Genomic DNA, 22,129 nt, shown 5'->3' with positions numbered 1-22,129 from the left:
CATTCCTCTCTGCTTTTTCAGCCTTGTCTTCTGGCTTTATCCCTCATCTCCTCATCGTTGATTCTCCCCCTCTTTATACCTCCTGTCTTTCTCTATCTGCTGCTGCATGCCTTGTTTAGATCCTCTGCCTTCTATTCCCTTATCGCCATTAATTCATCCTGTCTCTCTTATTTCTCTGCCATCTTCTCCCTCTTCCACTCCCGCCACCCAAACTCTCTCTTTTCTGTCTTGCTAGCCCTCTCTCGCCCTTGTCTTTCTCTCTGCAGCTGCACACTTAAAGACCCTTGCTGCATTATCCTTTTAATAAAGGCCTGGGCAGGAAGCAGGGAGGCAGAGGACGGAGACAAAGACGAGGCCGCCGCTGCCACAGCAGCCTTCAAACCTCATTAACTTTTGTCTTGTTGCGGCAGACACACACATGTACAAACACACGTGTGCTCACAAACATACATGCCGCCCACTCATCGTCGTACTGTACATGCAATTACACCACACATTCACGTTATCGCCGAAGCCTCTAGTGCCATGAACTTACAGTTTGTCCATCAGATGCTTGTTTGATCGTTGTGATTATTTCTTAAATCTGAGCTGCACGAGGAGATGAATACAATTATAAAGGAATTTACTTTAAACAAAGAACAGTCATTCTGTGCAGATATTTAATATATTGAATTAAATGTCCTTATTCTTGCAGTCACTCATTTATCGGTTTCATGAATTTACCGTCAGCCTGTTTCCAAACTCCTCTTTACCTGTATATCCTGGCATTAACCTCGCTGCTACCGCTGGCTCGTCTCCAAAAATAATCAGTCATGGTGATATTTTTGGATTGAGCAGGTCGACGGGTAAAACTGTTAATATGATGTAAATGAACGGAATGAATGAGGTACATGAGCACTTATAGAGACCAGTTGGAGTACAAGTTAGAGGTTGGAATTTAGTCAAAATGCAAAAGTCCTGGCAAACATGAAGAATACCACATTATTTTTATTTAAGGCTCAAATCTAGAGGGATGATTACTGTACAATACCCTGCTAACAACTGGGTCTGACGGATAAACTTTAAAAATAGAAAAATAATAATAATAAAATGTGTAAACTCATTATTTTTTTCAGCAGAAAAAAGAGTATGTGGCACCAGAGTTATTAAAACAGTGTTTCCACTGGATCCATACATCCATCTAAACCATACATTTCATACAAAAAAATCATCACCGTTGCATTAGACTTATTTTATGTATATATATATATATATATATATATATATATATATATATATATATATATATATATATATATATAAATATATATATATATATATATATGTGAGGTATGCAACAAGGTGGGATTAAATATTAGAAGGTCTTGGACATTTCTGATCATAGAAATTATGCAGTGCAAACCTTAATGCATCCTTATGTGTCTTATATGAAGACAATTGGGGACAATATGTCATTAATGCAAAACACAGGGGTTGTTTTATTGACAATATGCCAACTCAACCAAAAATGTTGCACAGCACTGATGTACAACAGCAGAAATGTGACTATCTGTGTGTATCTTAGCTAGTCTGAGTGAAACAAATCAGATTGTGCACTGGTCTTTTAGTCCTCCAAGTGGACAGGACAGAGAAACCTGAACACAAGTGGTCAACTGGATACACATCATAGACACAGGTGTGAATCGTGATGTGTACTGGATGTCAGCTCATGTCAGGATCAACAATTTGTGTTTTAAAACCTCAGAAACATGGGTTTTACATCAGTTGAATTGATCACATTTTATACACTGGTTTTAAACAGTGTTTTGCAGTGAACAGACGCCTGCATAGTATGACGATTTAATGAAATACAACATGTCTAATGTGATACTGGCAGTAATACTAGAAAACAGCTCAGCTCAGACTCATCACCTGTTACAGCAGTGGTTCTCAATCTTTTCCTGTCGGGCCCCCTTTAAAGGACGAAAAATCTCCAAGCCCCCCTCAGCCCCAACAATATTGTAACAATGGTGCAACTATAATTTTTACTGAAAGAAATATCAATATCATAACAATACTTTTTGCTTTTCCTTGAATAATTTGTTGTACCCATTAAAAATAAATCAGACTTTTGCTTGAATAATACAAATAAACTCAACAAGACTGCTCCCTGAGACAATGTTTTTCCAAACAAAAACAGGAAATGCGCAATTATCTTACAACTATCTTACAAATTTTGGTAACAAAGATGAACATTTTAACAATATCAGTGGCTGCAGTGAGCCTTTTTCCATTGCACATCTCAGAACATTAAAGTGCAAACCGTACAAACTGTGCAAAAACAGAAACATTGCACATTTCTCTTTTTCAGTAAAATCCTTGCCCATTCTCCAAACCTAAACTCTTAGTCTAGTGACAGATTTGTTTGTTGCACGTCCCTAAAATCAGTCCAGGGTGCTCCAGTGCTAAAACTTTAGTTCCACCTGCTACATGTTCTAACCTAAAGAAAAAAAAAAAAAAAACACCCAGGAGTGATCCCATGCCCCCCCCGGCAAGCCTTCGCACCTCCCCTAGGGGGCCTGCCCCACAGTTTGAGAAACACTGTGTTAGTGACATACTGGAGAAACTGTTGATAAAATGACTGTATCCTCCGTCTCAGGCGGTTGAAATGATGACCTACTGACCTTCGTCATGTAAAGGGGGCTATCCTGCTTCATGTGTGAACAGGATATGAGTTTCCTGTGCTACTGTGTACTGTACAACAATTACACATCCATACAGTAAGGAACACAGGAGGGGAATTTAAAGGGGGTGCCAGGGTTGTTTGTGCCACTCAGTCACCCGCTAATGAGTAATCAACTTTCACAGCTTGAGTGTTGGGGTGGTAATTCGGGTTGCACACCATGTTCCCGAACCGTGGAGTAGCGATTCATTATCATGGAGATCTGTATAATCAAACAATTAGTGAATTTCTTCTCATCAACAAGGCCTGCTCCCTGTCTGATGTGTTCGTCTGTGACGGGTGAGGTGGTGGTGATGGGAGGAGGGGGGTGTTTGAGGTGGAGGGGGATGATCGTTGCTGACAACTGGCTGCCTCTGTGACGTTCTCTGGCTGGTTTCCAGTTCGGGGCGTTGCGAGGGTTAAACAGCTCTGATGAATGCTCACACACTCTGTGGATGTGTCAGACTGAGGAGGAAAACCACTGGGACAGTAATTGACAAGACGGGAAAATGTGAAAAGCGATGAGCGAGAGACGGAGAGAGGGGAAGGATTGTTTATCAGAGATGAAGAGAGAGGCATCTAAACGTGTTAGTCCTTGTTTTCTTACTTCTGGAAACAGATTCATTTAAATCTTTATGGAGCTGGGAAATGAAAACAAAGCAATATCTCACAACATGGTACATTTTTAATATGTGTTGTTATTTCTCCTGTGGCTGAGCTGACTAGAAGAGACCAATATCTTTTTGACATGCGCTCATTCTTTCACTACATCAATAAAAGTGATCACAAGAGACTATGGCAATTTTAATCTCTGAGAAAATCTGTCTTAAAACAAAAAATAATTTTACATTCTACATGTGTACAGGTTTACTGTGAGGAGCTGTCTGGGGTCGTTTTTTTTCAGGACTTTAAGACTTACAGTATTTGTAATTCCTAAACAGTTAATGCAATATTTTGTTAAACCCCCTGAATTAAAGCTGAAAGTCCACACTTCAATCATATCTTGGTTGTTTAATTTCAGGTCCACTGTGGTGGTGAACAGTGGGAAAAACTACACAATTTGAGTTACTGTCCAAAAGTGTATGCACCTGAAAATGCACATAAAGATTTTAGTGCATAACAGCACAAATGTTTGCAGCTAAAGAGTGTTAAACTGTATAGCATCAGGACTGTTCCTTTAACCAATCAGATTTTAATTCCACCTCACAGGGCCAGCTAGCGACCCTCCATGTCATCAGCATTTATCCTTTCTCTGATTGGAAGGTAAGAGCAAAACTATTATTCAATATAGCTTTGGCAATATTCTTTTTGATTCATGCTAATAAAGCTAATTTAATTGTATTGAATTTAACTATTGGCACGTTTGAGGTAGATTTTTTTTCACCCACAATGGCTAACGGAGGACAGGAAAATGATTTGGTCTCGGACATACTTAAAAATTCATTTTCAAGACGGGCTTTTCCAGAAAAGCTGGAACTAGTGAGGAGAGGTTGGCCAACCCTGACGCTAGCTAGCTGGTTGAGAGGACATTCTCTGTCCCCAAGAGAATACAAACTTAAGTCAGGAATATGACTGGAGAGAGGAGACTCACAGCCTTGGCCTCCATAGACATAAAAAAGAACTTATTGATGGAAATGAAAATAAAGTAGGTTGGATTTTGTATCTAAATAATGAGCATCTCTGGTGAGTAGGCTATGATGTTTTTTATTTTTATTTTTTTTATGTTTTTATCATGTTATTACATAAATATTGATTGTGAACTGCTCCAGACAACGTACATGGCATAGTTATAGTTTGGAGTTGTCTTAACTGGGTTTCTTACTTTAGTTATAATGGTATTCATCCTCAATATGGGAAATGTCTCGCTCTTTAATTCCAGACCTTGTTATTTTGCAGTTTTTTTGTGTAGTATTGATGGTTTCAATAATTGCAACATCAAAGTGGTGGTATTAAGAAGTGGATAAAATCAGGGAAGTCACCACTGAAGGCCCAGGTATCAAATGCACGGCCCGTCACTGCCTTATAAAGACACTGTCAGAAAGAAATGTTAAATGGACTTTTTATCCTGTTAACTTTAGGATGAACTTATGAAACTCCCACTTTTAAAATCCAAAAGTCAAACTAATAAGTCCCTAAAGGGGGCAGAGCTGACTCAACCTGTTCATTTATGTCTCTTTCAGCCTTTTTTGACCTACAGTGCACTCTTCTTCTTTCTATTCTTCTTTTTCTTTCTATTCTTCTTCGTCTAACGCTACTCCTTTCTGTTATTCTTGTTTTTCTTCTTCCTCCTCCTCTTCTTCTAATTACTTCTGACTCTGTGCAGGTGTTTGGCTGGAGTGAGCGGGTCATTAGTGGAATTGGATGCACCTGGGCCTGTTGCTTCCTGAACAGCCTGAATCTTTCCCAAAAGATGCAAATGTGATGTAACATCCCATAAAGCATTGTGCTCACTTTGCCCTGCACTGCGCACCTTTTGTCACTTTTGCTTTTTCTTTGTACTTACTGTTACAAAAACAGTAAGGTACAATACATCAACATCTGATAGATATAGTGCATTAATTTATAAATAAAATATTGCATCTACTGTTTCTTGTAAAGTTACTTACATCCCTGAAGCTAAAACATGTTCGGCTGAGGTATTTATTTCACACATAAGAGATGTTTCCATGACTGTTGAATGATTTACAGAGGAACCTGAAACTGTCACAACTTCTTACTTTGGTGAAATTAAAGGGATTGAGAAAATAATACACTTAATTAATGTGATTGAGTCTAAATTTACATTGAAATCAACTTGAGGATTTCATCGGGTTAAATCAAATATGGATACATACGGCACTTGAAAAAGTCAGTGTGGAACAAATTCTAATGCCAGATTCATTAACCTTCTTTATTTAGCATATTTTCTTCAACTTTTAATTCATTTATTTTTTACAACAGAACAATGTGTATCCTTTTCTATTTTCAGTAACTATTTACATTCTTTACAGAGTGATGATTGGTAACAGAGTCAGTGTATATACAGGGTTCCTACAGGTTTCTGCAAGTTCAATTTAAGACTTTTTAAGAGTACTTAGAACTCAATTTAATTCCCATTTCACAGCCATAGTGGTAAAAATCCCTAACTCCTAGAATTTAAGAAAATGTATTTATTTACTCCAACGCCTTGATTCCTATTGTTCAGAGTCATTTCTCACTGGGGGCTGGAAAGTTAGCGACAACTGGTTCCTAATTTCAATATAAATTGTGGGGTTGGAACTGCGTAGACCCTAATTATTTTGCAGCTCGGACACTTCCCAGACACATTTAAACACATTACAGTGAATTAGTTTATGGCAATATAACTTATATCAAATTTAATACCTTTTAAAGACTTTAAGGTATTAAATGCAGATTTGTAAATTCAAGACTTTAAAGACTTTTTACGACCCTACAGGAACCTTCTATATATGACAACATGTGGGAGGAAAATCTAGTATTTGTCTAATGTTTGTCCACACTGATAAGGATATTTTGTTAAACAGATTTTTCTCTGCATTTGTTCCTCACCTTGAAGCAGGAGCACTGAAGCGTTAGGATTTAACTCATGTTACAAAACCTCTGAACTGATCATGAAGATCCATGGGTTCTGCTGCGCACTCACCATTTATGACGAGAGTCTGTGTGTAACTCAAAAGTAATACAGGGTCATGTAATGGATTACAATTCTGAGACAGTAGTATTTTAAGGTAAGGAATTACTTTTCAACAACAGTAACAAGTAATCTGTAATGTATTACAGTTTGGAAGCAACTTGTACAACACTGGTGGTTAGGGGAAAATGTAGAGATTGTTAAAAAATGGTGCCACATCCCATTCTGCGCATGTCTATTATATATTTGTGTGATGGAAGTTGCACCTGAAATATCAAATTAAGGTGTATAAACCAGTGTATGACCTGCAGTAGATTGAGGACATAACTTGTCGTGTGGTGTCATGTCAAATTTGAAGAAAACACCAACAGTCAGATCCAACAGCCAATTATTTTCTAACTCTATAAAATGTAACTGACTGTCATAAGAAGCCCATTTTGATTAGAGTGAGAAAGTATTTTTTTTCTATTACGTACGCTCCATTAACTCTGTCCCAGCTTCTGTTATGAAGAAGTCTGATGTTTTTTATAGGCAGACATCAGAAAACAAAGACAAAACAATAAAATGACTGTGATCATTTAGTATTTGACACACATAAAACAGACACCATCCAGCATTAATATTATTTCTCTTGTAATATAAAGAAGTTAAAATGAGTCTTCAGAACCGACTCCATGAATGTGTAACCGGGCAGGTTAAGGTTATTTAATTATATCAAACTCTACAGTGAAATCCCCATGTGATCCACCAGTGATTCAGTCATGAGCCACTAGTGCACTTTTATTATTAACTATATTTGTGTCCCTGATAATGTAATCAAAACATCCACATGATGCCTCTTTATTGGTTTTGCATGAAAACAATATCAATCCCAGCCAGTGAATAATCCACAGCTAAAATCAAATTTGTTGGCTCTGTTGTGATGAATAGTATTTCATAAAGTGAACAAACCTCCCGATTATTCCGACCGCAGTGTGTGTGGGGAAGTATGTTCCAGTGACATTACGCTGTATATTACTTATCTGAGGAAAATAGGCTAGCTGGGAGACATTATGCATATGATAAATAATGCATTCAGTTGGAGTTACCATATTAGGGTGAGCCATATGTAGGATGTGAGAGGGGAGTCTATGTGTGTGGTTTACAGGTCTGACATGGTTTAGCTGGTTCAGAGGCAGCAAATGAAAGTTGGTAAACACACAACAGTGAGGGAAATGAATACATGCATCAGGTGCTACTGGAAGAAAAAAGATCAAACCGGCAAACTCATTTTAGTTCAGGGGCCACATATAGCCCAATTAGACCTCAAGTGGGCCGAACCACTAAAATAATAGCATAATAACTTAGAAATAGTGACAACAGTATAATTACAATATGAAAATTTTACATCTACTACCTATCCTTTCACAAAAAATTTGAATAACATGAAAATCCTTGAAAAACCTTGAAATTTCTCAAGAAAAATTTGTGCAATTTGAAAGGATATTTTGCGTTTTTTAAATGGAATAATGCTTTTTAAAACATTTCCCTGTGGTGTACATAAACTGTAAAGTTATGCTTGGGTCTGAATTCTTCATTAATTCAATTCCACAGGTTCATCTTCAACCCTATTTCTGACCAATGACACAAGAAAGATGGTTTTGCCCTTTAAATGCAAATGAGCCACTTCACGCCCCACCCCCTCCAGGTTGTCAGCTGTGCTACTCTGTCCTATTCAGCCACCTGTGTTCGTTAATACAACCAGCAACTGAGCATTTTAGGTAATCATCTCAAAGTTTGGACATATTTTCAGTTTTTACTACAACCGCTGCTGCTGACAAACAATTATGTCATACTCTGAGAAATGTTCGTCGGAAGTCTTAACCTTATATGTGCAAATGTCATGACGTAACTAGTTATAAAACGTAAAAAAAATTAAGGAGGAATTAAATCAAGTTGTAGAAATCCACTCGATTGTTGCCAAAATGAATATAAAGATTGCTTTGCAGCACCTGGAGGGTTCAAATTCAAACTTTTTGAACGATTAGGGTCCAAATACACAAATAAATGAACCAAAGACTAATAAAAGTGGGATTCACAAAATATGACCCCTTTAACAATATGCCTATGCCTGTCATTAACACATATGCATTACATCTTACAGATCACAGTGGATCTACAAAGACATAAAACATTTATTAAAAGGCACCTGGATTAGAAAAATATAACATTTAACTTTATCACCAAAACAACTTGCCTAGACTCAGTGACCTCTTGATTTTCAATGTCTTCAGTGTAATTTTTGCACTTTGTAAATTCCTGCCGTGGTCAGATTGGACCCTTCAGACGGCTGGTTTTGGCCCATGGGCCGTATGTTTGACACCCCTGATCTATAACGTGGTGTTAGAACTCTGAGATCTGATATCGTACAATGATGGTTCTACTGCACCATCCATCCATTTTCTGACAGACGAAGGCAGGTTACACCCTGGACACATTGCCAGCTGACACATTCACACCTATAGGCGATTTAGATAGGCCAATTAACCTATTAGGTTGCAGAAAGTCTGAGTATCCAGAGAGAAACCATACAGATACGGGAGGAACATGGAGGATCATCATCATCACCATAAGGGATCTTCACTAAGTGTTGCATCAGAAGTTTATTTTGATGCCTTCAGGTCGGTGTTACCACGCATCTCAGAAGAGAACTAACAGATATTCACTATCTTTTATTCCTTCAGCTATCACACTTTTAAACTCTGACAGCAGCCATTTTAGTCATTTTGTATGAGATTTTTTTTTTATGTTAGCAGAATCAATAGGGTCTTTTAGTTTGCATTGGTATTCATTGATTAATTATTGTCTATTTAAATGCATTTATTCGTAGTTGCTTTCAATGATCTTGTATTTGTGCACTGATTTGTTTGTCACATTGCACTTTGGATGTGGGCTGATGTCTGTGGTAAGCTGCAAATGAATTGCTTGTATGGGATAAATGAAGTTTTCTGAATCTGAATCTTAACTCCATACTGAGACTGAATGGAAGCCAGGACCTTCTTGTTACGGTGATAGTGCTAACCACTGCACCATCCTGACAGCAGATGTTAATGTTGGTTCATTAGACAGAATCAGTACAGATGGACCAAATGGGATGAAATGGCGGTGCAGAATTTTTATCATTATGTATACAATGTACAACATCAAAATGGACATATTCAGAAAGATAACTATTTCTAATAGAGTTTCTCTAACCGTGGTTGCAAGGAGAATATGTTTTGAACCTAGTGTAAATCATACTGAAATTCAAGCCTAAGTGATTACACTGATGCTAAAAAAAGTGACTTAAGTGGATTAAATCCTTCAAGATGCAGTGATCTCCCTGGAGATGGACTGATCTGACAGCTTGACTTAACCATGTACAGGTTTAGAATTTAGCCCTTATTAAGCAAACAATCTGAGCTCGAATGAAGACAGCACAATAAGTTACAATGCAGAAAGATGTAAATTTAACATGTAAGGCAAGAACAAAATTATAAAAGTGAATAATATCTGATGGATGAGCAGTTGAGGAAAAAACAGAGCACCAACCTCCACAAAGATGATACGATGCACAAATGTGGAAACTGACGTAGGGGCTTGGAAGAGAAATTAAAAAATATAAAGAAATTGGACATCATGAAAATCGGGTAAGAAACAAAGTCATAAAATCAAAATTGACAGTACGCATAGTTGTTCTAATCTGCTCAAAATATAATGGAAGTAATTTTTTTGTGTTTGGGTTCATCTGGTAAAGCTGCAAGAGCTGAAGTCATGCTAGTGAAAAAACAAATAAATATTGATGGACATGACATGATGGCTTTTCATGCTATTGTGGTAAAGAGAAGGTCAAGACCTGGAGTACAGCAGTAGAACCACTTCTACATCTAATCAGTCATGATCCTCTTAAACTTGACATCATTACAAGAAGAATTTTTTATTCTGACTGACATATGATTCCAGTTGTTAGTAGAATATTACAGTCCAGGTAAAAACAGTCACAAACACAGATACAACTGACCTATATTTCCATCTCTGCTTTACACTGAAAACTTACAGGCTGACACTCTTCACCTGTGCTACAGCAACATAATATCCCTACTTTCACCATTGATTTACTTTAGGAAACATTCTTTAATAAGTAAATAAGTAACCTAAATGAGCCTCATGTACTTAATTCCTGGCTGGTTTCAAAACCCAAAGACAAAGTTGCTTTATAAGGACTAATTACACACAGAATTACACAGTAAAATGTCAGAAATGTGGCACTACGAGATAGTGTTTAGTCCTCAAAGACCCACGACTACAAGCATCTACTGGTCTAAAATGTTCAGTAACTCCTGAACCACTAATCCTATCAATACATGTAAATAACTGAGGTAAAATTCAGTATCTCACCTTCATGGTCATCAGATATGACCCATTTGGACATTCAGAGGCTCCAAAGTGTCATCATCTGCAACATTGATTGACCAATAAAACCCTTGTAGTTTGCTGAAAAAGACACTTTTTCTTCAATTTTCTCTTTGACATAGGAAAATACAGGATTTTCACTAAAACACATAAAAGGTCAAGGATAATATTAAAATAAACAGGAATAACTAACTTAGGAAATGTTAAATGAAGAGAAGAATTCATTCGGAAGTCGCCACAAAAGTAGTTCTAGGTTTGTACAATTCAGGGAAAAGAAACACTGGAAATTCTAAAAAAAAAAATCTAACATTAAATGACAGAAATAATTTGTAATGATGCTTCTAAATCCCCACCTTGGCCTGAGCAGAGTGTGCACCTTTAGAGCATCCTCTGCAGCACACTCAAGGAGACATCTTCCATGTACCACGGGTGTGTGTGTGTTTTATCTCCTTTTTTTCCTCCTCGTCTCAATAAAAGTTTTGGTTGTATCAGCACAAATTAGCATTGATGGTACCTAGCTAATCTCACACAGCTGCAGAATGGAGCATTAGGGAGAGGGTGCAGGGCCCCGGCCCATCTGTGGAGGGACCGACTCACAGTCCCCTGAAACCAACATCACTTTGGCCTTGTCAGATGGTCCCTGCAGTGTGGCGTTTTGTGTGTGTGTGTGTGTATAAGTGTGTGTCGCTGTGTGTTTGTTTGCTGGTGTCGCATTAACTTACAGAAAACCTTGCTTGTGAAATTGCAAACTTGAACGTAGTGAATTTTGCCGTAATGGTGGATAAGCAATTCTCTAAAGATGCCTCCCCCTGTAGACCCACACAGCTGTGATCAAGGTGCTTTTAACGTACAAGACAAATTATTTCACTGTACATTTCCCATGAATTATAGCCTTTTTGCTCATATTGGGTCCAGGGTTGTCACTTTCTCCCTCTCCACTAAGTATTGTTCTCATCAGCGCCCTTCCTCTCCCATTCATCTCGGCACTGTCCCTCTCGCTGTTCACAAAGCGCCACTGTGATGTATGTAGAATAGTTTAAGGTCTGTCATCTCCGTCTCTGTCTCTTTCGATGGCCTGTGTCCTGTCATGCTTCAAATCAGCAGCTGTTAGTGTTTTCAGACCGAAGCAGAGACTTAGAAAATGAAGAATGATCTTTCCATTCCAGTTCACATTACTGAATGGTTGTTTTACACGCTACACTTACCAGCCCTGATTGATAGTGTCAGGGAAATACATTTTGGATACAGTGGATGACATGCACAACGCTGAAGTGCTACCATGGGCAGAGCAGCTTTCAGTGAGGATGCCAATGGCGGTCTTTGCAAATCTGATTCCCATCCATTCTACACCCGCGATAACAGCGTTATATAAGGCCTCAACAGCGGTGTACCAGGAAGTGGACTCTCTATCTGTCCTACTTCTACGTTCCGGACAGCAGTCCTCTAAAAGCCTTCTCATGTGTCCGTCTGAGTGGCCCCATGTCGGAGCTCAGGTGGTGCAGAAGCCCATTCGAGTGCGGCGCCAGTGGCTGGACAGTCCAGACGATAGCGGGTGAGACGCTGTCAACACCGACTGCCATGTCAGCGGCACCAGAGGACGGGTGGATGGGGGGGGGGAGGCTCCGGGGGTATGAGGGTGAAAACAAATGGGCGGTTTATCCACGCAGAGGAAACGGATATGAAAATGTGATGAACTGCTCATACAATGGCACTATCATTAACATCTCCTACCAAAACTAACTTTTCCTTGGAATATTAAAGCAGGGGTTCGTAAAGTTTGATAGGTTTGTTACTTTCGTACATTTTTAACCCTTAAAGGCCTGGATTTCCTGAAAGACTTCCAAATGTTTTTTTTCCTCTTAATTTAACCTTTATGAAGTAATTTATCACCATTTAGTATAATATTGCCCTCTGAATTTAGCAGTTTTGAGTGAAATTCAGGTGTTCTCTAATATATAGCCCAATTCACTGATAATGTAGAAGTTCATTAAATCTCATTAAATATTATATCAGAACAGAAAAAACTGAAGAGAAAATGATCATTTTCAGCAAAGTATGTCATTAACTGAACATAAAAACAAGAGTCTACAACCAGTCATTTATCAAACTCCATGGGTTTTACTGGTGAATCAATGTTGTAGAAGATGACAGTGTTTCCATGTTCACTACGGGGCCTCTGAACGTCTAAATGGGTCGTATCTGATGACCATGATGACCAAATGTAAGATGATTAAACTAAGTTGAATCAACAATGTACCGATGTCAGTACAAGTTTTCCTTTTTGTAGATGCATCACTTGATAATGACGACAGTAGAATGTATTAATCCACCATGAAAGAAAAACTGGACTCAATAGATGTTTCTCAATACGCATTCTTGTCTGTTCTTCTGTTCTCGCAATCTTGTGAAACGTCAACAGTCGAGGCCCAAGTACTGTTCCATTTAAAGGTTCGCACAAACCACGATCGGATGGAATTCCTGAATGTTGTTCTTGTCTCCTAGCTTAAACTAAGGATGCGCTGATGGTGGTGACTCATGTTGACTTGGCTGGCAAATATTACCAGATGCATTTCGTGCTGCTTTCGAAGGCAACGGTGGCCTCTATGATAACTTACCTCAGAAATGTTTTTGAGTAGATGACGATACGAGATGAAGTGATACAATGTTGGAACACGCCTGAGAGGCAGAATATTGAGAAAAACATCTTTATTATCATGATATGGGGTTCAACAAAATTTGTTTATCCAGTTTTGAAGAACACACAAAATGTATAAAAATATAAACATGTAAATAGTTTTACAGATGTATTGAAATCAAATCGAGTGACATTTTGCGGTGGATTATGGGAATTACGTTAGGGAGCAGATGGTAGACATACAGCAGAGCCAGGGAGAAAAGTTCACAAGTACACTACCATTCCAATAACAGAGATACATGTGTTTTAGGAAGTCCATTCTCTGGGGCTATTCTTACCAAGTTCGTAACTCTGAACTCATAACTTAATATTGAGGCATGTCTAATGTGTACGATGCGACCAACAATATAAGCCTTATGTCCTTGGTTTGGACCTTCAGGTTCACTTTCACTGTCTATTCATATTCCAAAAATGTTCTACCATTTCATAAACACAAATTTGAAAATATATTCAAAGCTGCAGGAGCAAAATCAGGGGGAAAAAACTCACATAATTTCTGCAGATATCTCCTCTCACTCCAAATCAGAAGACTGAGAATATAAATACAGGTGAGCTGACATTGTTTCATGCTGTTATGGAAAAGCCAGGACCTCCTTGTCGAGACTCATTCAGGTGGCATCTGACAGAATCTGCTGAACAATTTTTATAATAACAGCTGTCAATCATATTTTCAACCCTCCTACCTGTCTGAAAACACCTGTGATTAGACAAAACTGTGCTCTCAGTGGGTAGATTTCCTGAAAGCACAAAGAGAATGAAGAAGTTACATGTCCTCTCAGACCACTTGAAAAATGATATAATGAAAGGCAGCTATGTCATTTTTACTTTCACTAAAAAAAAAAATCAATCACTGTATCTTTAAATACCAGCTAAACAAATCAGCATCCACTAGGCCAATGGCAAGAGCAAGATTTAAGCCACTTTTTAACCTATGCCATTTAGATTAAGCTTCAGTCCCATTAAATACAATAAACTAGAAGATATTCTCTTCCAAATGGAAGTATAATGATGGATATTAGTCTTGCAGCTGTTCTGTTTAACCTTGCAAAGAGAGGATGGCATAAGGTTAAACAGTGTTAGTTTATTCAGTCTGCATTACAACTAAACTTGATGGTAACTGAATTACTAGACCAACATAACAGTCCTTATAAATATAAACACTTAAGATGACTTACGGACTAGGGATACACCGATGCGACTTTTTCAGTTACAATGCTGATACTGATGCTGGGGCCTTGTGTATCGGTCGATACCTGATAACGATCCAAAAATCAATGGTGATTTAAGAAGAAATAAATTCAAGAACTTCTTTGGTTATCTTCATGGCCTTCATGCTGTTATTTGGACATTTTTCCCATCTCTGTAGAGCTTCTACCAACGTAAGCTGTGTACTACCTCCAGCAGCGGCGGGTCCTTTTGATCTGTTTAGCTGCTAGAATTCCTCGCGCTCCTTTGCATGGTACTTCTGCAGGTGCTTAATTAAATTTGTCGTGTTGTATTTGGCAGTGCTGCCACCACCCTTGGCAACATTCGCTTTACAAGCATTACAAACTGCAGTCGAGCTACTTGGTGTGGTAAAGTTGAAATACCTCCAAATCACAGACCTCTTAGTTCGCTCCATGTTGCCCGTCTGTGTTTGCAACAACTCCACTCAACTCTCGGCACGCATGACGTGGCCCATGTCGCTAAAAATTTAAAAGGGAAGGATCAGTCTCACGGATCTGCTGCCTTTATAAATCCCCGATCCAGCTAAAATGTTGATTTTGGGGCTGATATCTGATCCTAATATCAGATTGGTACAACCTTATTACGGACTTTCACTTTTAAAATATTGGCTGTACTATTCCCCTGTCAGATCTTTGGCAGAACTTCACTCAAATCATTACAGAAGTTAACACAACAGCATCACAGAGGATGTAATAGTATTTAAATCTCAAGCAATAGTTGACAGCTGTCGGAACATGACAGACTGACATGATGTGTCAGTTATTAGAATTTCTACTGTTAGTTACTGGTAAACAACAGTAATGTCACATTGCCTGAGTTCGATAACATCAGTATGAATGGACAGTAGGGTGGTTCTTTTGTAGACTCAGTGAACAAAATCTCTTAAGTTTAATGAACAGAGACAAAATCGGTCAGAGTGTGTTTATGTTAAATATGTATAGCCCTCCCACTCAATTCTAATTTGTTACAGAACTGTTGTGGCCTACCCCTGTATACCTGATATCACCTCGAACATGGGAGGTGAATTGAAGGGAGTCTAACATACTAATTTGGGAACCTGTCTGCTTTATCTAGAGCATATGACTCTGCCTAGGGTGCAGAGAGGCCTGGTTAGCTTATTTTATAGCTATACTGTTGATGTGAGATGCAAACTCCCATGCATACCTTTAACACACCATAGCCCTACTTTAACCATTTTTATCAGACATGAATGAACATTACAACTGCAAATATATATTGCAACAACATAAAATGCTTCACACACAAAATAGGCAATCACTCTTTAAAATATTCTGTAGACCCTTTAAATCAATAAAATAAAATATTGTAAAACTCAGTTATGGTAACATGTCATTGGTGCACATGTTGGAGCTCAGTTGAATCCTCATTAAAATGTTTTCAGTACTCACTGATCCTTGGAAATTCAGAAACAATTAGCAGCACTTTCCTCAAGCTCTGCTCAATGGAGAAAGGAGAGACGAGATGGAGAAACCAGTCCTGGATACAAGTTCATGTGCAACAGCAGGTTGTCTGGCGACCGCAGGAAGTTCCGAGCACCCTCTACAACAGCAGCAGCAGGCAGTCAGGCAGATGTGTAGGCCTTGAGGCACACTATGCAGAAATTCACACTAATAACCTTAGTATTCGTTCCCATAAATATTTATATTGTCACTGGTTCCATAGCGAGGATCAGGCTAAGGCTAACTAGCACTAGCGCACAACAGAAAATGGCGTCGCCAAGTTTAGTATAATTTCCAGCTGAAACAGCTTTGATCACGGCTCATTCTTACATTTTGTACCAGGTAACACACAGATAAGTTTCAGTAGCAACAATAACTTTAAAGTTTAAACAGTTTCAAATGGCTTACAATTAGCTCTTTACCTTATGTCATTATTTTTCTCCTCGGTTCTCTCGCTAATAGTCGTCTCCCTTCTTTGTTTTAGTCCCACCCCCTCTTAGAATCCAATAGGTAGTTGACGTTCATCTCTGACTCGCACTGATTGGCTAATAACAGATTGACACATGGTTACCCAAATAAGAAGAGGAAACGACATGAGTTATTCAGAAACTATTAAGAACATAGGATATTTAGGTACCATCACAGAACCAAATTTAAAATTCTTCATATTAGTGCAAACTTATTCCACACCAGCAGTAAATTAACAGATAATATTTCAAAATATATTGCCTATTTGTTAACCAAACACATGTTTAAAGAAACAAAATATTACCATTTGTAGCAGGGCACTACATATGCTACCAGACAGGAGTCTAGTGTACTTCAGTGGTATATGTGGGTGTCTATATGGAAACCATAGTAATCTAACGTTAACCGTATAATTTAGGCCATTTTGTCACTTTTCTACAGTTTTTAATATTTTCTCATGTTGTACCATTCAGATGGGAACTGATCAATGCACCTGAGTTTAAGATGATTTATTTTTTTTCTTTTTCCTTCTCTTCTTACGATGATGGACATTGAATTACCTTCTGAGGATTACTAAATGTAATCTGTATCTGTACTTTCCATCTTGTAGGCTTCTGGTATAGACGGTGCATGATATGAGGTTTCGTATGTGCAGATTTTAGGGTGAATCTGATAAAAACACTTAATTTCTTCTCCACATGTTCCTATTTTTAAGCTATGTGTCAAACACAAGCACAAGGAAATGCGCCCCTGTAAACAAACAATTCCACTGTCCTAAAATAGTCAAACTTTGCAACCATGCTTCATGATTGATTGTTGTGTTCACATACTTCCTCTAATCACTGTCTGTCTGGTTAGCTCTCTCTCCTCTTCTACTAACCCTGTTCTCTATCTGTTCTCCCTTCATCTTCTTTCTTATTCTGTTTGTCAAACTCCTGCCATCTGTTTTTTTTTTTTTTTCTGTTCTTATCACCCTCGTCCCCTCATTCGGCCTGTACATTTATTATTGGATGCCTGTTGTCGTCGCCAAAGTTGTGGCACAGCAGCAAAGCTCTGCTGCTCGGGCGACTCAGGGGACAGACATTTCATTTCCGCCCTCTTAACGAGTTGGTGTTGAGTGTGTGTTAATATGTGTCTGCATGTGTGTGCGTATATGAGGGGAGCTGGTTGATGGTGGGTGCAGGGGGGCAGGCTTCATCGTTGTCCTCCTCCTCTTCCTCCTCCTCCTGCACACTCTCAGACGGAGATAATGGGGGAGCTGATAGCAGCCTTGGAGACTGCTGTGGCTCCAAGCACAGATATGGACCGATAACGCCTCCACCACCTCGCCTGGTGCTATGTGTGTGTGTGTGTGTGTGTGTTTGTGTGTGTGTTTCTTTGTGTAGTATCTGGATGTAAATGTGCACAGTGGTAACACGGTACACACGTGCACACAGGTATATAGATGTGGGTGTGTCATTTTTTTTTTTTTTTTTTGCAAGTTTTTCACAGCTATTTTCAGTGTGTGTTTTAAAGTGCAGTGCATCTTCGTATTTTGTTTTTGCAAATAAGCATCTTTCCGTGTGCGGCTGTTTTGTTTGTGTGTGTTTGCAGAGTGCAGTGTGTGTCGTTCGGCGTATACCTCCTGTGTGTGGAGGTGTGTGTGTCCTACATCTGCTCCTCCAAAGCGAGTGTGTGTGGCTCTCGTTGTCTCTGCAGCCTCCTTCATCCCACCAGACATTCCTGCCTCCTTTTTATGGGCACAGGAACAGCTGGCCACCCCAGTAGGGCATTTTCACAATGAGACAATCACAATATATGAGCCTGGTGCCACACACTCACTCATACACACATGCACATTCACAGGAAAGCACATACAGTACAGAGACACACACTCTCTTGGCTATTGCTAATATGTTTCCTGTTGTGCTGTTGTGTTACAGCGCCATCAGGATCTAACAGCCGGAGTGGGTTACCGGTGCAAATGCGTTTATCATCGCTCTTTTCTCTTTTACTGCTCAAGATATGAGCAGCTTTTCATTGTTATGGCTCTGGCGAAGCACATTGCAGCAGCTCCGGTGTTGATTTCCATTCTGACGTTGAAATTTTTTGCCACAGGACTTTGATGAATGGCAAAAGGCGAATCTTTTCGCTGTACCTCACACAATCTCCTGGTACAACAATCACGTTCTGACAGTTCAAATGAGAAAATGATTAATAGGGCTTGTGATTAACATAATGAGTTATTATCCAGGACAGGTAGAGAAATTATTTCATCAAGCCAGGCTATATTTATCTTTGTTCACCTATGCACCTGTTCTGCTAATTTCAGAACGTTTTATTGCATGTGAGATTACAGTGTTTTTCCATTCATGGCCGTGCTGATTAGTTTTGAACAGAGGAAATATGATTGGGAATAAATTGTTTCCTTTTGTACTTGAAAATGCATATGAATGAGTATATGTACTGAGCTTGAAATACAGGATCTGATGCAGAGAACAAGGCTTTTTCTAAGGATAGCTTTGCTTTGTTTTCTGTCGTATTGAATGTGAGGGGATGTATTCTCTTTCACTGTTAACATTGATCTGATCTTTTCGACACCACTTTCCAGTTTGCATTCATACAAGACACTTCTTTGGCTCGCTGTGGGGAGATAAATATCTGACTCTATTCTTAAAGTATGTGCAGTAAAAATACATTAATGTGCAAAAGTCCTAGTTCGACATTCTATTTGTTGGTTTAGTAAAGTTCTAATGTCCACACATACTGTATGCATTTGTCAGTCTCTGTATTTAGGTCCAATCTGATGTGAAGTATGTGCAGCAGGAAAAACACAAGTTTCAAGGAAAAAACAGCTTCTATAAACCAAAGTGGACATATTTAGTGTGACCTCCCTTTGCACTTTTATGTCTTTAACTCTTTTGATCAGACAATATGAGATTTAATGCATTAATTTTCTGAATTTTTTTTTTTTTACACAAAGTTTCATTCAACACATGTCAGATGTTTCTAATTGTCTGTGCTGCTTCTTGTCTTGGGGTCAGAGGTCACACTAAAAAGTGACTGTAACCTTTACAACCCATGTAGTTCAGTTTTTGTATGTCGTTTAATGCTATGCATATATTTCCTGTATTAGAATGAAACATGTTTGTAAGCTCATTTCATCCCAACGAGAAATCCAAAGGTGAAGTAAGATTTTTGCACAGTACTGCAAATTATGAGTTTTTATATATGTATACACACACACACACATATGTATATATCTATCTATCTATATCTATATCTATATCTATATATATATATATATATATATATATATATATATATATATATATATATATACACACAGGGTGGGGAAGCAAAATTTACAATATTTTGAGGCAGGGATTGAAAGACAGTGTATGACCAATTAGTTTATTGAAAGTCATGAGAATTCATTTGCCACAAGAAAATGTACGTAATAGAAAATGTTTTTATTCTATGTGTCCTCCTTCTTTCTCAATAACTGCCTTCACACGCTTCCTGAAACTTGCGCAAGTGTTCCTCAAACATTCGGGTGACAACTTCTCCCATTCTTCTTTAATAGTATCTTCCAGACTTTCTCGTAATAGTTTTGCTCATAGTCATTCTCTTCTTTCCAATATATAAACAGTCTTTATGGACACTCCAACTATTTTTGAAATCTCCTTTGGTGTGACAAGTGCATTCAGCAAATCACACACTCTTTGACGTTTGCTCTCCTGATTACTCATATGGGCAAAAGTTTCTGAAAAGGTATGGATAATAGTGTTAGGTATGATTATGACATCAGTATATGTTTGGTTTCAAAACAATTGACGTAGTGTCTGCTGAGAAAAAACAACTAAATGTTCATTGTAAATTTTGCTTCCCCACCCTGTATATATATATATATATATATATATATATATATATATATATATATATATATAAATATATATATATATATATATTCCTTTACTTATGGTTAATCTGATATCAGCAGATACATGTACATAGATAAACTGACAACAGAAATCCTATATAAGTATAGTAGTGTTTGTAGAAAAAATGTATTTGCAAAGCATCCCTGGAAAACCTTGAAGGATGACCTGAGTTTAAAAGAAATACAGTAAAATTAAACCTGAATGCATGAGGATACTAAGAATACACACGTAAAATCAGACAGAAAATTAATGTTTTTGTTCAGAAACTAGTGACAATTCAGCCAAATTCAAATCATAAATATTGTCATTTATTTTCAGTAAATAACAACTGGTCAAAATATTAAAAATGCAGCGTTATTACACCATGACTAATGCTTTAATACGTTTCCGTTTGTCTTTCTCATTACTGTTGGTCTTTCATTCTGCTCCTGGTGCAAAAATATAAGCAGATCTCCTTTGTTTGACCATTTCTAATCACATTCCAGAGGTTTTCTATATGGCTCAGGTTTGGAAATCTGGAGTCTCTTAATTTTTTCTCTTAATTTTTCAGGGCTGTGTTTTGGGAAATAGTGCTTTGCTGAAAACCCTGATGATGTAGCATGGATTTATCACTGTCATTTAACATCATATATGGACGATTTTCTAACCTGTTCACAATGTTTCCAAAATATGGGACTTGACATACAAGATCAGGCATTATGGGAAATATAAGATGTACGTTCTTCTTTTGGTCAGTCTGTCAGGTCACCAATATGTGTTTTTCTATAAATGTGGAGCTCTATGATACAGTGATACGCCACTCTCAATAACAGCTAGTTTTGTTAGATTTACGCATTAATTAACGCATTAATCAAAATATTTCACATATAGCACAGAGTATAATAGAAATGTAGAAATAAAAAGATGAAATATCATTAAAAAATGTGATGATTTTCCCATGACAAGATAAAATGGAGAAAAAAAATATCTGGCCTTCCATCTTTTAAATATTGAATATTAAAGTTGCATAAACATAAAAGGTCATGCTTTATTGCTTGCAGGAGCTGTGTTTGCATCTGATTTTTGGCACTTATTTTTTTATAAAATGTCCTTCGGAACTTTTTCTTTTAGGTTCAGACTATCATAACACAAAAACTGAATATTAAGTTTGCAGAATAATGATCAGCCTTCTACTTTTCACACATTTTTTTATTCATGGAAGGTCATTTAAAGTCTTTATCGTGTGTTTGCGGGTGCACCGCTGCTGCCCTGCATTTACGCCTGAATCTGTTCATTAGCCGCTGGAAAACTCAAAAGGCTGAGATAGACAGTGGCAGTACCCAGAATGCCTTGTTCTGGGGAGCCATACGCACTCGTGTTTTGCTAATGAGCACATCCAGGGGACGTTTGGCAAGGAGGCACACGCACACACTTTTAGAGAAGCACAAGCACTCCCAGCTACACACGACTGACATTCTCCTCACACAACTGCAGAGAAAGTCTCCTGAGAAGGATTGCTGCCAGGCAAGAAAACGGAGAGAGGAGAGCAGCGAGAGAAAGAGCAGAGCAAGAGGTGAGGGAGGGATGTGTGGGGGAGGAGAGGCGATGGGAGGA

This window comes from Sphaeramia orbicularis, chromosome 16, assembly GCF_902148855.1.
Source record: "Sphaeramia orbicularis chromosome 16, fSphaOr1.1, whole genome shotgun sequence".
NCBI lineage: Eukaryota > Metazoa > Chordata > Actinopteri > Kurtiformes > Apogonidae > Sphaeramia > Sphaeramia orbicularis.
Note: the sequence above shows the minus strand (reverse complement) of the source record.